The sequence below is a fragment of the Cynocephalus volans genome, chromosome 4 (assembly GCF_027409185.1).
Source record: "Cynocephalus volans isolate mCynVol1 chromosome 4, mCynVol1.pri, whole genome shotgun sequence".
Classification (NCBI taxonomy): domain Eukaryota; kingdom Metazoa; phylum Chordata; class Mammalia; order Dermoptera; family Cynocephalidae; genus Cynocephalus; species Cynocephalus volans.
Window position 1 is genome coordinate 85,179,130 of NC_084463.1, and position 14,057 is coordinate 85,193,186.

Sequence of the window (14,057 nt, forward strand, 5' to 3'; positions counted from 1 at the left end):
ATGTCATGTAGACCCAGCCCAATATAAAAAATGAGAGGAAAAAACAATCTTTTAAAGTTCATCATAGCTTGAAAATTAATAGTAGTGCTAAAATGACTGAGCTGCTGAGTTATTATTTTTTTGACAAGAAAGAAAATTTAATGCTAAAAGTTAAAAGTAACTAACAAAAAAGTTTCTGCTTTTGAAGAATAGCTAAGAGACATTTAAAAATGCACACGTATCTTAATTAATGACTCCAGATTATGTGTGCCTGTGTCATTAAGAGAATTTACCTGCTGAATTATTTATGGGTGAAAAACCAGGAAACACCAGAAGAGACTCCAAAGGAGAGTGGAGAGTATAAGAAAAAATAAAACTTCTTTTTTGCTTCTGGGAGTGCTAAGGGAAGATAGGTCAAAATCCTATTTCCTTGGTGGAGATGTTACTTCTTTTAAGATGCTTAAGACACTACTTTCCTGCTGGTGGTTAGGTATGTGTGCTGTGGAACTCTCAGTGCTCCAACAACATTGTCCTTTATGATGGACTGAGAAATATGCCTGGTCTACCTGCCCGCACATGTTATGAGATAATACAAACTTAAAACTATTAAAATAGAAACACACAGCAGACTTTCACCAAAACAGTTCTTTATTTTGATATTTTATGCCACTTTTGTAGGATACAGCCACCTCTGGATTATGACTCCTTGGGGTTGGGTCAATGTTTTATTTGTCTTTGTGTTTCCACTCCAGCAGCAGGCTGAGGCCATACTTCATCTTCACTCTCTCTTTCTTCAAGTATTTGAAGAAACTGTGGCCAGGCAGTTCAATATTTACTGAATGAAACTAAAAGAAATCAAAATGAACACAATGGTTGTATATGGTATCACCCCTCATGGTACATAAACAACCTTCCTCCCTCAGTGAATGTAATATTTTAACTACAAAGAGGTAACCAATTGCAAGACTATTTGTCAGTTAGACTAGTGGGTATAAAATACCATGTGATTTCATTTCCTCAATCCAGTGGACAAAGAAGAATTATTGTTTCTTTTACTCTGTGGCTCTGATGAGTCCTCAAGAAGTCTAGTTGAAAAATCAATTTTCCAGGCTGAAGCCTTTGCTGGTCACACAGTTCAGGGATTAGAGAAATCCAATTCGAGGAAAATATGGGTCTGCCTGAAGCCTCCGTTATAGCTTATCTCTTTCAAGTGCTCAGATGGCTTCCCCTCTGGGTGAAAATACAAGCCAAGATTTTCACCTGTTAATATAGAACTGTTCCTTTGCTCCTTATAGAATAGGTGTTCAAAACATCTGGATTTTTACCTCCATTCAGAAACAAAGTTTATCTGTTTTACCAGAGGCTTAAATGTGTGCCAGTTGGTATCTAGGTCCTGTTAAGACCTGCTGGTATGGGTGTTATTTGAGAAACCTTGGTCTGAGAATATGTTCCCCATCTACTTGTCTAGGAAAACTAATTTCCATTCTTGTAGTATAATTTAAAATGTAGTGTGCTTGATTGTAAATAAGCCTTGGTAAGACCAAATTCGGTAGGGGGATCAAGGGTAAGGTTGACTTATTAGTTTTGATTTTTCTGGATATCTAAGTTTTTCATCTAATAGGCGGGGTCCACTTTATAGACAATTCTGTAGGTAACTGTGTCTGGAGGGTACCAGCCAACTCCAACAGAACCCACACTCGGCATGCAAATTATAAATAGCTCACTCTTCAAATAAGCTGTGCTATCTTCACTAAGCAACTAAAATTGTCCAGTTTCACTCCTAGATAAACAGAGCTTCTAGTGGCAGCATACCCAGGCCCGTATCAAGACAATACTGCCAGCACCTAGTGTCTGGTGAAAGAATTTGTTGAATAAATAAATAAATGAATAAATATATTGTATCATTAGTCCCATAAACACTTTGTACATAATTGATGAGAGAGTCTTGTGTTTTCTTTGCACATACTACATCTCTAAGGAGCAACTGCTTTATAGTCCTATCACTTACTTGAAACTAATGCAAGGACAACATTAGGAACCAGTGTATAGAAAAGACAATTTCATCTTAGCATAGGTTTTTTTCATAACTATGGGGTTTGTTGAACTGATCTTGGTGTTAGAATATATCATCATCCTTCTAATTCAAAATTGGTACTCCCTGAGGTGAATGGTGAAGTTATTAGCCACAGACGATCAAGGCAGTATCCTTTTCTTTTTGCACAACCTGAATCCTACATTTTTCTGTCTTTCCTGACTCGCATTGTAACTGTTTTGAGGTCCTGAACAAACTGAACACTTGTTGGTTTTACTCACTCTGTGCGAATTGCTTTGATTTTTTTCTTCCTGCCTCCACAATGCTTGGCTTAGTCCTTAAAGAATTTGATATTTCCATTATACCATGCTCAATTTGAAGTCCCCTTCCATTTGGTACTGAAAGTATTTGGGTGAAGCAGGAATTATGGTTGTTGCTGTGTAGCAACATCAGGATGGCACCTCTGGGAACTGTCCACATGACTACATGCAGAAGCATGTTATGATTGGCCACAGTTTTAGGAGGGAACGTAAATATCTCTTGGGCTAAGTGCTCTCTAGAAGGCTTTCTTCCACTGCTCACATGGTAAACCTTTTCTTCAAATGGTTCTTGCCTGTCTCTCACTACTGTATCTCTAAAGAAGAAAGGGGATGTTGTTCTTGGGACTGTGACTTAAACGAATATATGATAGATTGTTTTACTCTTTCATATCCACGTGTCCAGTTTGCATGTATGCATTCTTGTATGTATGTGTATGTGAGACATAAGCACACTGCCCACAATCTAAAGTTTAACTGGGAGAATGAAATCAGTAAACATCATAAATCTTCTGTAGAACTGGACATCACACCATGGCCCTCAGTTCCTCGGTGTTCCATAAAGTGGATTATTCAAGAGTAGTGGCAATCTCTCTAAGCTGTTCCAGGTGGGAATATCTGGAGCTTTGCCTTCTGAACTGTATCTGCTCTTTGCTTTTATTGCCCTTGGTCTCTCAGTTATGGGTTGGCCTCTCTTCCTGCCTCTGCTGCCCTCTGCTGGAAAAAGCCTTAGAGCCCAATCTTGATCTCCCCAGCAGTTTTTTGTTTGTATTTTTGTTTTTCCTGCAGCAATGCTTACAGAAACTCTGACTTTGAACTCTAGGGCCAGGAATTCTTCTAAAAGCTCAGTTGCCCCGATTACATACAGATCACCTAGGAGCTTTGTAGCTCCTTACACAGTGAGATGCCTCTTCTCTTTAGGAGCTTTAGAAATCTCTCCTGACCTGGCCAACATCTTGCTACTCAAAAGTAGGTTGGGACATTCTTTCTCCAAAGAAGCATTCTATATCCCTCTGAATCTAACAAAGCACACCGATATATTGTCGTGGACCACCGGGTAGAAAACATCAAATCACCTTGGTGCTGGTTGACAAATACTGATATTTTTCCTGTTGCATGTGAGGCTATGTCCATAGGAGCCCATATAGTCTATATGTTTTCACCCTGATTCCAATTCTCTGGAATAATTTTTGCTTTATACCAGACTACCTGAGGAACACAGATGTCAATTAGCAAAGTTGGAACTAGAGCCCAGCTCTCTATCAGTTCCCAGCTCTTTCCACAGCAAACATGGTGTTGGTGCTGGTAACAAAATCTATTTAATATATAGAAATAAATTGTACTCTCAAGATATGAGTCATAACAAGAAAATGACAGAAAGCATCTGGTTTATTATGTTTCTTTATTGTTCAGTTTCACTGAGGGTTTTCAGTTTCTGAAAGAGAGAGGTGTTGCAGAGAATCCACAATGAAGAGATAATTTTGTTTTGTGTTTTGATCGAGCCGAAATATTCATCTACCTTGATTTTCAGCTCACAAGCTCCTAAGGTTATCAGCAGCTGTTCATTCAAAAGTGTACTACCTGTCTGGTTTCAGAACAAAATATATTTGTTTTTGAAATTTCACAAAGGCAATAGCAGAAATGATGGCTTCTTTGTGTTGAAACAAACACATCCTGGCATGAAAAATCGGATCAATGCAGCTTGTTGAATTGTCTTAACAATCAATATGCCCCATTGCATAAATGATATGGCTCTTGCAATCCATTTTGTAAGTTGTTCTCAATTCACCTTCTGGCCAACTTTATCATAATGCTTTGCAGGTACTAATATTGACTTTAAATTTGCCTTAAAAATACAGAAAAATCTAGTATGATATATGCAGAATAATACAGAGCAAATAAAAGAGGATTATTTTCTTCCCATGTCTAGGCCAGTAAAAAAATATTCTAAAAGGAAAAATTAATTTTGCTTAAATATTTGATGAGTAGAATAAGAATTGTTTAAAACTGCATTAATTCCTTAAAAAATGAGTATAGTTTTCTACACAATCACCAAGTTCCAAACCATTGAGTGCTCTAGACAGGAGTTGCCCAACTACAGCCAATGGGCCAAATCTAGTCCAATGCTTATTTTTGTAAATAAAATTTTATTGGAATACAGCCACACTCATGCATTTAGATGTTGTCCATGGCTGTTATCTTGCTACAGTGGCAGAGCTGAGTAGCTGCAACACAGACTGTATGGCACATGACTCTAACATATTTATCTGGCCCTTTATAGGTAAAGTGTTTTGATCGCTAATACAGAACAATGATTTTTATAAAACACTGTGATTTCATTGACCTTAGTATTATTCTACTTGTCATTCTCTTAATCATCATCTTTTCCTTAAACTGTTAAATTATTCCCTAAGTAGAAATGACTTCATAATCATTCTCAGCTGTAAATGTGCCTATTAACTGCTTTTTGGATTCTTTTGATCAAAAATATAGGTCTACATAATCACAATAAAGTACATATTTTCTTTACTGATCAGAATAATTAAGAAAATGCATAGTAAAAGATTGATTTTACTAGATTGTGAACAAAAATCTTATAAATGACTAGAAAGAAGCTTATGGTGTATTTTGTGTTTCTTGAGGTCTAGTGAGGTTAGTAATTAGCCTAAAGTCATACAAACTGCAAAACTGATACAAGCACAATGTCTCTCTAGTTCATTTATTGGCTGAGTCACCAGGCAATTGTGGCTTCCTCCATTTTGTGCTCTGCAGAGCTAGACATGGCATTTTCCATTATGACTGTGAGGCTGCTGTATGAAATGCAAGTCAGAAATCTCAGCAGGCTTATTTAAAATGTTACTGCAGATTTTTGGAACAGGCTCAGTGTTCACTCTGCAGCACCCTCTGCTATGCCAGCAGGACTCAGTGGACACTGTTGGAACAGTTGTTTGCCTAGGATGTTTATATTAGTGAATGGATATTTATGGTAAATATTGAATATCCACTCACTTTCTCTTTGCCAATAAATTTTGAGTGTAGCCAATGTACTGGGTCTGCAGGTATTCTATTTTCCAGACAGCATCTAAGTATGTGTGGAAATAATAGCAATGTTGTTCCAACTTGAATGTGTCTTCCTGTGATTAATTTTATTAATCAACCGATACTAATTTGTATTAAAATTTACAATCTTGTGTAGTTATACAATTATCGTCTATGATGAACAGGAAGTACAGTTTAAAATCTGGAAACGAGTTCCAAGTTTACAGTATTCAACCTCTAGATCTCATATATTGTGTTATATTTTGATGTGACGATTAAATATTTCAACTCTCTAAAAATAATTCTATGCATTTCATTGTTACTAAAACCAGCAATACCTTTTTTTAAATGTATGTGAGAAAAGAAAAACACATACTGATTTAGGTATGATTTTTGAATGCCCAGTACATATATTTTTGTGATCTAGGACTACTGAAGACAGAAATGAAGTGGGAGAAGGCAGTAAAAAATGCTCAGGTGGGGAAAACATGAATAAAAGTTTATAGCAATGCTACCAGCTCCAAGCCTTATTTTCTAATATGGTGAATCTTGAAAATTCCATGTGTACTTTACCCTTGCACCCTAATTCTGACTAGATTCATTTTGAATGTTCAATAGCCACATGTGGCTAGTATTGGACAGCATATCTTGAAACTATTCACTATATTATTCATCCTAATTACTATGTAACATTAATTCTATGAATATTCAATCTTTTTATTGTCAAGTAGAATGTTTCTAATTATTTCGCTATTATAAACACTGCTTCTCTACACTTTCCTGTACATAGCTTAAAAGCATTTGGAAGAATTCTGTATACTGCAGTTATGCTAGTTAAATTACTGGGTTAAGCTAATACTTAATTTCAGTTTTACTAGAGAGACATCATAGTGCTCTTCAAAGTAGTTGGAGCAATGTGCATATATTTGAGAGTTTCCATGGCTCAACATCTATGCCAAAATTTGGTATTATCACATTTTAAGAGTACTATCAAGCCGATGGATGTGAAATGTTATCTCACTGTGATTTTTAAAATTTATATAGCCATGATTACCAGTGAGGCCAAGCATCTCCGTACTGTATATGCTTTCTGGTTGTCCAGGTTTCCTCTTCTGTGAACTGTCTGTTCTTATATTTTGGCTAATTTTTATAGGCTTTCTTATCTTTTACTTTTTGATTTGTGTGAGTTCTTTAAATGTTCTGTATGCTAATCTTTTTGTCTCGAGAATTGCAAATACCTTCTTCCAATCTTAGCCTGTCCATTGTCTTCACATTTTTTTGTTAAATATAAGTTTTAAATGTAATAAAGCTAAATTTATTAGTAATTTCCCTTACAGGGTGCATTTTTGCATCTTGTTTAATAAGTACTTTTTCACCTCAGGTTTCTACATTTTCTTCTGAGAGTTTTAAAGTTTTGCTTTGTTGGTATTTGCGTCTTTAATACACCTGGATTTAAAGTTCCTGTACACTGTGAGATAGAGATCTGATGTACTATTTTCCAACGGATCACCAATTGTCTTTATGACTTGTTGAAAATTCCATCTGACCTCCCCTGATCTATCATGTATCAAATTTCCATGTACGTATGGTCCCTTTCTGGACTCTTTATTCCTTTCTACTTGTGTCAGTGTCTAGTCATATCTAACGTAATTTGACAATAAATCTTGAGATCTGGTAGGTTAAAGTCCTTCACTCTCTTCTTTAGTAAAGACTTGACTAGTGCTGTTATCCATGTACATTTTTGAACCTGCTTATCAAGTTCTGTGGAAAACCTTATTAAAATTCTGACTGTAATTATATTGAATCAATATATTCATTTTGATACAACTAATATTTTAATTATTTAATGACGTCTTCATATCCTTGAATATGATGCATATCACTATTTTAGATCATTGAAAATGTGTTACATTTAGTTTTCACAGTTTCTCTTAATAAGCATCTTAGAAATATTTTATTAGATTTATTTGTAGCTTCATAATATCTTGGTTATTATTATAAATATGTATACCTAAAATTACATTTTCTAAATTGGTGTAAAGAAATAAAGTTTGAATCTTTTATTTCCATCATAACATACTTTCCTCAGTAATGGATAAATGAGGCAGACACAACATTAACATATCTGTACATGTTTTAACATAAAAAAGATTCAATTGAAGAACATATGTTGAACCCTGATTCTAATAATTAGGGATTATATTCTTCTTAAGCACATATAAGAAGTCCACAAAACTGATCTGTTTTCCACTTCACCAATTTTGTCTTCTTAATTCATGTTGTCTTTTAACCCATATGTTACATTTTAATCGGGATGACTTTATTTTTCATTTTTAGAAATCTATTTCTCCTTTTAAAGACTTTCTGGTATTTTTGGATTCTGTTTTGTATCATTTCAATCTTTATGATTTCATCATTTATTACTTTGAATATTCTTATCTTATATCCTCTCCCTGATAATTCTGTGGACTATTGTTTCTCCTTATTCTTATTGGTGAATTTTACCTCATGTATTTTTACATTTCATTGTGTTGTTGCATTTATCCGGTGGCTTTATCTGTGGAAATATTGTGAGGCCAGGGTTGAGGATTCATCTTTAAGAGAAGATTTACATTGTTACTGCCGGACGTCCAAAGGTATTACCAGTTCAAAATCACTTTAAGCCAGTTTCTTCATTTGGGGTTTCCATAGACCATCCAGGTGGTCTAAATTAATACCTAACGTCTTGAGAGAGGACTGTGACTATGAATTTCATGGGAGAATTTTCCCCCATCCAGAAGTTAGGTTTAGATGGGAAATTTCCCAGGTTATCTCCTTTTGGTGGCAGCAATTTATTTTTCAACAAAAGAGCTCTTCTGTAAAATATCTTGAATTTATGTACTGGTTGCACTTCCAACCTTAACCTTACATGAACCTGTCCTTTGCGCTTTGCATGGTCATAAGTGCCCAAGTGTCTCTGTTGCTGAGGTTGTCGAATATTCCCACGCCAGTTATAGTTTCGGCCTCAGTTTATTACTCTAGTTTTAGCTCCTCTTTTATTTTTGGCATCTGGGGATTTCCCTGCAAATCTGTCTATGTGTTTAAATGGATATTTGTCATAATTTAACAGTTATATCAAGGTATCTAGCATCCTCAACCTTGTTTCTGAGAGTGGAGTCTTGAGATTCTTAAAGTGAAAATACCAGATCAAAGGACATGAGACCTGGACACTTTCAATCCTGTTTTCCCCCCAAAAAATGATGTACAAATTTGCAACCCTGTCAGCAATATAACTACCTAAGTTCTTTTGCCCTTGATAAATTTCGTTCTGATTAATTAAACAATCAGATCATTTGTACTTGTTTTAGTATGTGCTTTTACTAATTGTATGAAGACCATCTTTTTTGTATAGTTATGGGCCATTAGTTTTTATTTTTAATAGATTTCCTGTTCTTATATTTTGCCAACTCTGAAAAAGGTAATAAAGAGGAAAGGAGAAGAAAAAAAGAATTATTTAAATTTTATTTTATGGTCAAGATGGCGGAATAGTTGGTTCCTCCTGTTGCTCTCTCCCACAGAGCAACCAATTTGCTGCTTTTGAGGAGCAGAGACAGAGGACACAAAATCTACACTTGAACGGACAGGAGCTGCCCGTTCCAGGACCCCAGTTCAAGTTGCTCCCCATTTCCTAAAGAGACTTTAGAGCTTTACAGCTTTGAGGCCCACACGCCCTGAGCCTGCCCACCAGAGAAGGCAGGCAGGGCCGGGGCGGGACTTCCGGCGCAGGCCGTCCATCTCCGTGAGCATCTGCAAGGCACGGGTTCCCAAGCCCTGAGCCTGACAAGCCAGCGAAGGCGGTGGGGCGGGACTTCCGGCCCAGGCTGTCTGTCGTGAGTGACTTGAGAGGCTCTGGATTCCCACGCCACTCGTCCAGCCAGTGAAGGCAGGTGGGGTGGGACTTCTAGTCCAGGCTATTTTCTGCTTTCCAAAAGCAGCAGACCCAATAGAATCCAAGCCATACATCAGGGTGAAACAAGTGAACTGTAATACCCCCAGCCACAATGACAAAACACCAAAGGAAAGAAACCAGAAATATGAAAAATCAAGAAAATGCATCGCCACCAAAGGAAATAACATTTGTTTTAAAAAGGCAGTGATAATTAACAAATAATTATAATCAGCTTATCTGGTGTCAAATCTTTCAAATATTATTACTGTACGTAGACAGTAATTTTGGATGGGGGCAGAAAGAAGGAAGAATACATTTAGTGAGACTGTCAGCTCTGTAAGGACAAGGATCTTTGCATGTTTTATTGAATGATGTATCCCAACTACCTACGATAACACCTGATGTACCATAGATTATTATTTGCTACTGTTTTTAATCAGAGAACAGTATGGCATTTTTTATCTTGGTTTGACATGTGAGGATTTTGTTTATGATAGCAAAGATTCAATACAGGGTGTCATACAATTTCAGGGCTGTGTGGGACATAATGGGAAAGAATTATTCACTTAAATATCTTCATTTTGTGTTTAAGGAAAACGAGGCCCAGAGTAGCTTGGAACAGGTAAATTTAATCAGTTAATTGCAGAACTGATTCTAGAATTTAAGACTGTAAATCCCCATCCAGTGCTCATTTCCACATGTCATGTAGTCATTTTTTCTTTGTTTCTTCAGATAATAGAATTTCATCACAGATTCTAACTTGTTATTTATTTATTTGTCTGTTGATTTTTATGCAGATAGTCACATACCATACAATTTATACTTTTATAGTATATAATTTAGTGTTTTTTAGTATATTCAAAATGTTGCACAACAATCTCCACTATTTAATTCCAGAATACTTTCATTATCCTCAAATAACCCCATATCCATTAGCCATCACTCTCAACTTCCTTCAACTGCCAACCACTGACTACCACTAATCTACTTTCTGTCTCTATGTCTTTGCCAGTTGTGGACTCCTGGTATAAATGAAACCATACAGTATGTGGCATTTGGGTCTGGCTGCTATCACTCGACATAACGTTTCCAAGGTTCATCCATATTGCACCATGAATCAGTACTTTATTCCTTTGTAGGGCTGGATAATATTCTGTTACACAGATATGCAACATTTTGTTTATCTGTTCAATAACTGATGGACATTTTGGTTATTCCCACTTTCTGGCTGTTATGGACATTCACATACAAGTTTTTGTGTGAACCTGTGTTTTTTAACTGTTTTTGGTGTATGTATAAGAATTGAATTGCTGGCCATTTGGTAACTCTATGTTTAACCATTTGAGGAACTGCCAAAATGTTTTCCAAAGTGGCTATACCATTTTAACCTCTGCAGGCAACATATGAGGGTTCCAATTTCTCCACATTCCTGCCACATTTTTTTCAGATTTTTCTTTTATGTTTTTTGATTAGCTTGCTGTTTGTCTTAACTGTTATTACCACCTCAGCAGATGTGATGTTAAACAATGCCACTGATTGTTTTTGACAAATGGCCCTGTGGAACAGGCTGTTTTCACTGTGTGAGCTTCTGGGGTCAAATGAAGATATTCCTTGAGAGTAGGGTTTCCCAGGGAACTGCCAGCCAGGTCAGATAATAACAATTATCTGAGAATGAGGCTTTGAAAGAGCTCTGACCCCCATTCTGTCCTTTCCGTGGTTTGCTATGCTGCTGGTTTACACAGTAATTGTGGGCTGTTGGTTTTCAAGGCTGCCACAGAGCTAAGGAGAATGGGATGGTAATTGGGCAAGTTAAAATGCCACGAAGCTCACTGTTCTTACCAAGGTTCATCAGTTTTCTTGAATAAAGGCTCCCTGATTTGTTGCAAGGCTTTAGTTAATTTCTAGAGTTCTGAACATTTGATTTTGACATTTTTGTGCTCATGTTCTAATTGCTTTTATGAAGGAGAGGATTTTTGAAGGTCTGTTCTCTACCATTTCCACTGACATCCTTCTCTAACTTGTTTTCTAATGACCAAGAAGCTGAGTCCTGGGTGCAAGAAAATAAGGAAACGAGATAAAGAAAGTGATTACAGAAGAACAGGAAGACAGAAAGCGCTTATTTTAGAATCTGAAAGAAGCAAAACTGTGTGCATATTTTGTTTACAGAGGATACTGAGTACGTACTCTTTTGTGGATCTATGCCTGAAGGAATGCTAAAAGATACAAATGGCATATTTTATGAATCTTTAGCAGATTTATACTCACAGGGCAAGTCTTCCTATAAGAGCATGTGTTGAATGCGTGAAAAGAAAATGCTGCCCATCTTTTTCTTTCTCTTTTTTTCACAGTTTGGTTTTTAAGAAAGAATAAAAAATACAAATAAAAATATTGACCAAGTTTAAACTTTGCTTTATATATTAAAATCTAAGCAAATGGAACAAATTGAATTAAAAGCTAAGGCATGAGAGCAATTATTTTAGGGAAAGAAAATACCTTTAAAACCTGGATTTTACCAGAATTCATAATTTTCACCCTTTTTTTATACCTGTAGTAAAAAGGTATAAATCTCTCAATGACAGCAATTTATAACTTAATTTCATCTTAGAGCTCAGCTTACTGCCACCTTAGAGATGATCTAATAAACTAATCCTACTAGGTTTTTAATTACTGGTAATTGTTTAATGTAGAACCATTAAAGGCATAGCCCCTCTGTCAGTATACCCTTCTGTGAATCATACAGGAAATTAATTTCAAGGAATGTTGCCTTTGATGACATGTCTACCCTCTCCCTACTCTCTCCTCCTGGAAGTACTTGAAATATGGAATCAGCATTTTTGATACTTGTTAGCATTTTTATCACAAAATTATCAAGCATGGCTAATGGGAAGAGGTGGCTTTGAATTTACAGAATCCTACATTTGAATCTCAGATCTAACACTTACCAGATGTGTGACTTTCAGGACATTTCTTCACCTCTCTGAACCTGTTTCCTTTCGTTGGAATTGGAGATATCAGCATCTACTCATGTGGCTCTGGGGAAGACTAAATGGCACATTTTGTACAAAGTGCTAGAGCAGTAGGAAGTGAAGAAGGAGCTGTTGTTACTAGCATAGCCATGGTGATTGTGGTCATAGTCATTGTCTCAGTCACCATTCAGAGGCACATGCAGGCTGAACTTCCCTGTGGGCAAATGGCGTTAGAATGTTCTTCACCTCACTTGCTGAGTTAGGGAGGGAGACTGTCTTGAGGATTCCTCTGCCACAGGGGCCTTGGTTGCACGTGTGCTCCCCATGCCCAGGGCTCTGCAGCAGTCGCCAGAAATGCAAGCCAGGGAAACTCCCGTGCTCCCAGGTTAATCCATGAAGTCTGGGACCCTGAATCACGTTAAAATATACCATCATTACTCACCTCAGTCTCAATGAACAGGCAGAGGGAAGAAGCCATAATTGTTTTTATTTTATATATATGTGTGTGTGTAGGTAGTTGGCAATGGAAGTCCACTGTCCTGAGATACAAATTTTGGGGCATCAGTGTACATATGTAGCTCCTGAAGCTATGAGAGTGGATAAAATATTGGGGAGACTCTACACAAGAAGAGGACAGCAGACAGAACCCAGCAGAACCTTAACCACAGGAGGGATGCTAGAAAGAGAAGACAATCATGAAAGAGTCAAAATGGCAGTTGGAGATGGAGCAGGAGGAAAAAGAGGGAGTTGTGTGGTGGAAGCCAAGGGAGCAAGAAGGTTTCAGAAGAGAGAGGTTAATAGTGACAGCTACAATAGCTTCCTAGTTGGTCTCACTGCCTCTGGGCCTCTTTCCCATGCTCTTTAGCCTCACTCTGCTTTACGAAAGATCTCTCCAATTTGTAAATCTATTCACATTCTCAGGCTTCCCATTCTTAGATGTCTATAACATTCAAAATTTCAAATATGTATAAGAATCACCTAAGCCCAACTCATTGCCTTACCCTGATGGGCTTACGGAAAGGCCAGTTCTGGGCCTTGGGCACAGAGATACTAATTTAGGATGTCTGGACCCAAGAGTATGCTTTTTTAAAAAGGTGCCCACATTGTCAGGTGCAGATGTTTATGGACACTTTATGAAACAATGGCCTGACGGATGAAGTTCAAGTTCCCTAGTAAAGACCATGGCCTGTTGCTATGTGGCTCCAATCTTCATTTCCTACTTCACCACTCACTCCCCGCCACCCTCCACCACCTCCACCTCCACCATGGACTCTGCACTCCAGCCCCATCAGAATCACAGAGATGGACTGGGGAGGAGGAAAGTCCTTTCTGGAAAAGGCACCAGCCTATGCAAAGGGACCAAAGCAAGGCAACATGGAACTTGAGAAAATAGTAAACGGCCTAGTTTGAATGATTACAGTGGGCATATGGAAATGGGTCTGGAAAGCAAGATAGGGCCAGACTGGAAAGCTCTGCATGTCAGGTTGGGGAACTTAGGACTGTTCCGCAGCAAACTGGGATGCCTAGCACTTTCATGCTGAATTTACTCATCTTTTCTTTTTCTATCCTGCCTTAGGTATCAGTCTCTTCTTATTATTATTGAAACTGTGTCTTTACTGCTGAGTCTGGACTCCATGAAGAGGTATCCAAAAATAAAAAAGGAAGTTTTAAAGAAGGACGTTTAAAATTTCTAAAATAATTATAAGGTCCTGAATTATCCAGGCACAGTCAAAAGGCAATTAATCAACTTTCAATTTTCCCAAGCTTGGTTAAGAGGCAGGTAAGCCACTCTACTG